Below are 6,000 nucleotides of genomic sequence, written 5' to 3' on the forward strand. Positions count from 1 at the left end.
CTATTGGTTGAGGATTTTTGCATGATTAAAGGTTTTGATGAAAGATTTTCTTAGATTTAGAAACTTAGAAACTGGAAGAGGAAAAACAGTTTCTATTTTGAGAAAGTTTAACTCTTTGGTGGTCTAAACCCATTCTAATGACTTTGATAATTTTATTGGAGGATCCTAAACATCTTATATACATTTTATATTATTATTTTGAAGATATTTGATGTTAGTTTCAAAGATATGAAATTTTATGTAAAGAGATATTCAAATAAGCCAAAGTGTGGATGTTCTTGGCTAAATTTATGTTTTGGTTAATTTTTAACCATGTGATCTTGAATTAGAAGCTTATATATGTTTTAGGACATCTTTTTAAACCATGTGATGGTTTGGTTTGAAGATCACATATTTATAAGTCATAGATCAAAAGGTTAATCAAAACAAATTAGAAACAAAAATCAATGGAAATAGCATATGGGAATTTCGGCCCTATGGAGTTTTAATAGTTGTGATTAGTTTTAAATTTCTCTAAAGTGATATTTGAGTTGAGGATAAAATTTACATGAGGCATGTAAATTTTGGTGACTTTTGGAGTTAGTATGCAAAATCCTTAAGTTATGGGTAAAACGGTCATTTTCCTACATGTAGAGAGTAAAATGGAAATTTTACTCTTCAAGTTAGTATTTTCCATATTTCAAGTTATTAATGATTTAGTGCTAACTTTTAGAATCACTAATTACAGTTCCTCGTGATCGCGCTTGAGGTTTTATAAGAAATGCGGAGATCGAGGTAAGTTAGTTTTTAACTTACTAGCAGTCTACTGTGTATGTGTGCTAAGTAAAAGAACTACAGTGTATGTATGTATGTTATCATATATGTCATGCCATGCCAAGTTATCACGTAATTGTCTATTATATAGAATTTATTCTGTCATAAATTTTTTATCTGTTACATAATATATTCTGTTATGTATTACTGTACATTACAAGTACGTCATGCTAAGTATGCCATATTTTACATGTATGTCAAGTCATATAATATTCGTTGTTGCAAGTATGTCATGTTAAATATGTTGTCTATTATATGTTATGCCATGTTACAAAATGTTTTTATCTCAAGTTGGTCATGTATTTCAAGTTATGTTCAAGTCACGTTATGTTACGTCAGGGCTTCAGTCATTTCGTATTCCAGTCACGTTTCATCTTGAGTAAATTCACTTTGTGTAAAATACATGGGGCCACAACAACTGTGGAGTATGTATTTAACTACAATTGTGATGCGTGGAATACATGGGGCCACAACAACTGTGGAGTATGTATTTACACATAGAATAGATGGGGCCACAACAACTGTGGAGTATGTATTTTTCATGTTAAGTCAAGTTTATGTAGGATACATGGGGCCACAACAACTGTGGAGTATGTATTTAACTGCATTGTGATGTGTAGAATACATGGGGCCACAACAACTGTGGAGTATGTAGTTACACATAGAATACATGGGGCCACAATAACTGTGGAGTATGTATTTTTCATGTTAAGTCAAGTTTATGTAGGATACATGGGGCCACAACAACTGTGGAGCATGTATTTTTCATGTTAAGTCAAGTTTATGTAGGATACATGGGGCCACAACAACTGTGGAGTATGTATTTAACTGCATTGTGATGTGTAAAATACATGGGGCCACAACAACTGTGGAGTATGTATTTACACATAGAATACATGGGGCCACAACAACTGTGGAGTATGTATTTTTCATGTTAAGTCAAGTTTGTGTAGAATACATGGGGCCACAACAACTGTGGAGTATGTATTTTTCATGTTAATTCAAGTTTCAGAGCAAGTTCATGCTAAGTCAAGTTTCAGATCAAGTTCATGTCAAGTCAAGTTCAGTTCATGTTTCAATTTAAGTTATGTCAATTATGCTATGTTGTACGCTAAGTTATGCTTTAATTACTTATGAAATTGATTATGCATTTATGCTTTTACTGTCATCCATGCATCATTAGTCTGTGTGGAAGTTTCTTATTAACTTGCTGAGATTTGTAATCAAATCTCACTGTGGTAGTCCCAACTACCATTCCCCCCGAATGGTAGATCTTGTTACAGGACCTGAAGGAGGATCGGGAGCTGACCAATTAGACACAGTCGACTGAACGACGGTGCGTCGTTAAATGTTAATATAGTAGTTAAATTACTACTTGTATGATGGAGTTGCATCTCCAGTACTTTTGGATCATAACTATTTTGGACTAGTATTGTGATCTTAGTTATTCAATGGATCTTTATATATGAAGTATGTTTTAAGTATTTGGGATATTTTAATTTGGTGCATAGTATTGCTAAAGAAAAAAATTATCCGCTGCGAATATTGCATAATGTTAGATGCATGTTAGGAATATTGCATCTTATATGTCATGAACGGGGGCAGGTAACCTTGTGTTGCATGTCTCGACGCTTCAAATGTTCGTTCGATCCCAAACGGAAATTGGGGGCGTCACAGGGTGGTATCAGAGCAATACGTCTCTGGGCAGTAAATCCACATGTCCTTAGGAAATACACCAAATATTAGGCTTGAAAATTTTAGTCGTCAGTAGGCTTGAATTTCTTAAGGTATGAAAAATAGTATGTGGTTTTAATACATATACTCGTGTGTTTCAAGAAGGGACACATGACTCGTGGTAGAATACCTCGGAATCCTAAGGGAGATAACAATCAAGAGGATCAAAATTCCCCGATGGATGAAGGATCAGCTGAGGTGGTAAGTTTGCTGACCAATGTGTTTAGACATCCACAACTACGGCAAGTGCACATACCCATTAGAGTATATGCTGTCACTCAGAGAGATGTAGATGCTGGCGCTCCAGGAACTGCAGGAGCTGGTATCGTCACTAGTATTTTACTAGGACCTATGTGTGGTTAAACATAGTTAAGGTTGATCTGATTGCAATTGATGGTAGTATTGCATTATTGTTATTTTGGAGTAGGTCAAGTCATTGGGGTTAGTAAATTGTACATTGTTTGATTCAAAGGAGTCATTGTTTCTATTAATTGTGGTAGTACTTGAGAATTCAGTTTGGAAGCTGAATTGTTACCCTAGTGGTAAAAGTAACAATTTTCATTAGAAGTATTATTGTTCATACCAATGTAGATATAGAATACCTTTTAGTAATATGAGAAAGGATATTTAGGATTGATGAATGGTATTCCACATATTTGGAGAATTGTTTTGATTCTGAGAATACGATGAAAATTGTGTTTGGAAGAGTAATTTGATTAGGAGGAACTTTAGCCTTAGTAGGATTCATTTATGATAATAGTTTTACCACGCTGCCAGTAAATGATCTCTGGCAAAGCACTATCTTTATGGATACATAGATTGATCTTCTTTTTGGAGACTGTTATATGGGGAGTAAAATCTTGGTCTTGAGGATTTATGTGAACATTAGGAACAAATCATTTAGAGTTAGAATAAGTGATAGCTCATGATGGATATAAGAGTTATGACAATCATAAGAGATAAAGTCTCAAGTTTAAATCATTAACGGGTTAGTTATCAAAGTAACACCTAGGAAGAGGACTGATTGTTGCGATTATAAAGAAGTAAGTTAGTCCTAGACCAATAGAACTCCTTGAAGTTTTTATTAACTGGAAGATTACCGAGAGTTTGGATATGCATGATTAAATGCATATTTATATGAGTCATTGGACCATGTCATATATATGAAAATCCCTGAAAGAAATAAAATGGAGCACATAAAACATTTACCAGAAAATAGAAACACAAATATGAATATTTGTGAAGTTTTATTTTATTATCTCAAAACAAAATTACAGAAATTTGAGGCTCTTTGCCTCAATCCTTAAACGCTCTTGCTCTTCAAAAATCTGCATGCCTTTCCTATCTAAAGGAGTAGTCACTCGAAAAGAAGATTTAAGCAAGGATTTTAAATCTTTGTTATCTCGCTTTAATGCTTCTATCTTCATGTTGGACTCCATAAGAAGCCGTTGAAGGATAGCAATATTCTCGTGGAGTTTGTCAACCCCACCAGTCCTGGATTGTAGTCGCTGAGAATATGCGACAATGGCTGATGAGTATCGGGTACCGAGACTCACAAGCTCGCAGATAAGTTCATTTTCTGACTTATTAGTCAGATCATTATTAGATTGCATAATAGCACCTACAGAAGAAGCAGAAACAACTGGTGAACGAGGTGCAGAATACCTCATGTATTGGAAATGAGAAGATTGCTGAGCCATTGCAAAATGAGAAAGCAGAAAGAGATTGCAGAGTAAGAATGCAGACTAATTTCAGAAAAGTGAAGAAGATGAGATGCGAAAGAAGATGAACTGAATAATTCTTTTATAGGGAAAATTATGACGAATCATCTCTCGTGAAGCATTTCTCTACAAGAGACAAGAGCAATGTAGTATCATAGCTGCGGCGCCTGACAACTACAGAAGAGCAAAGTAGTGTCATAGCTATCCGGCGCCTGACAGCTACAGAAAACCTATAAAAATCATGCGGATCAGAGTTGTCTGGTCTAAAACAGAGGGCCACCGATTTAAAAAGAGAGAGAGAGAGAGAGAGAGAGAGAGAGAGAGAGAGAGAGAGAGAGGATAACGGCTTAATTTTGATGAATTCTCTACTAACTTTGGTATTTACAAGAACACTTAAACTATATCGCCTATGTTTTTCTAAAGAAGAGTTTCGGAAGATTATTTACTTGGAGTTTTAGGTTTGGAGAGTGTGTTGATACAACTTGGCCAATCTTGTGGAAAGAAGTATAATATAATTGTTGGTTAAAGTAAAAGAGTTAAAAAAAAAATGGCATAATCTCAAAGGTAGATATATACGGGATAGACAGCAAGTTGGTAAGCAATATTCCTTAACTTGTTATTTCTTACTTACTTCGATTTCGAGGACGAAATCTTTTTTTTAGGAGGGGAGATTGTAACAGCCCGCTAGAAAATCAATTGTGGAATTTCTATTGATTTTAGGAATCTCGTGAAGAGTCTATAAGTTTTCACGAATCCATTAATCATATAGGTTTTAGGCTAACTACATAGTTAGTGTTATTACTCATTATGATATCAGAAGTGTTTTGATTATTGGAGATAGTTAGAAGTGTCAAAATGTATTATGGTTTGTGCCATTAGACTCGGAGGGTTATTTAAGCTCTTACGGCGCAATAACACTTTTTCATATTTTCGGACGAAACGTCTGTTCAAAACTGTAGATATTATTGGGTAAAAATATCTTGAGTTGAGTTTTGTAGACATTATTAGGTAAGAGAGTCCTACACTCCACTCTCACTCCGGGTAAGAGAGTCCTACACTTAACTCTCACTTCGGGTAAGAGAGTCCTACACTTAACTCTCACTCTAGCCTCATCTCTTCCATATCTCATCCATAAGTATCTCTCCAGCCACCCCTCCCCACGAAATTATCTTCATTTACACGTTTCTTTAAAAGAATATCAAACACTTTCTCTCGGACAGTTTTTAGGAGTTCTTTTGCACGCCCATTTCGAAGCTGTTGTAAGTGTTTTATCATAAAGTCTCCTTCATATAAGTTGTTCCTTTTTTAGTCTAGTTTACATGGATATTTTATTTGCCCCATTTGAAGATCATTTGGTCAGTCAAATATTGTGTAAACTATAGAAAGGTCATTCTGGGAGATAAACTGGAGAATATGTTATAGTTTGGAGTTTTTGACCAAGCTAATGGATAGATATTGGTCCGAAATTTTTATGGAGTATTGTTAACATGTATATATGACTATTGGTTAAGGATTTTTGCATGATTAAAGGTTTTGATGAAAGATTTTCTTAGATTTAGAAACTTAGAAACTGGAAGAGGAAAAACAGTTTCTGTTTTGAGAAAGTTTAACTCTTTGGTGGTCTAAACCTATTCTAATGACTTTGATAATTTTATTGGAGGATCCTAAGCATCTTATATACATTTTATATTATTATTTTGAAGATATTTGATGTTAGTTTCAAAGATATGAA

The sequence above is a fragment of the Carya illinoinensis genome, chromosome 14 (genome assembly GCF_018687715.1).
Source record: "Carya illinoinensis cultivar Pawnee chromosome 14, C.illinoinensisPawnee_v1, whole genome shotgun sequence".
NCBI classification, from domain to species: domain Eukaryota; kingdom Viridiplantae; phylum Streptophyta; class Magnoliopsida; order Fagales; family Juglandaceae; genus Carya; species Carya illinoinensis.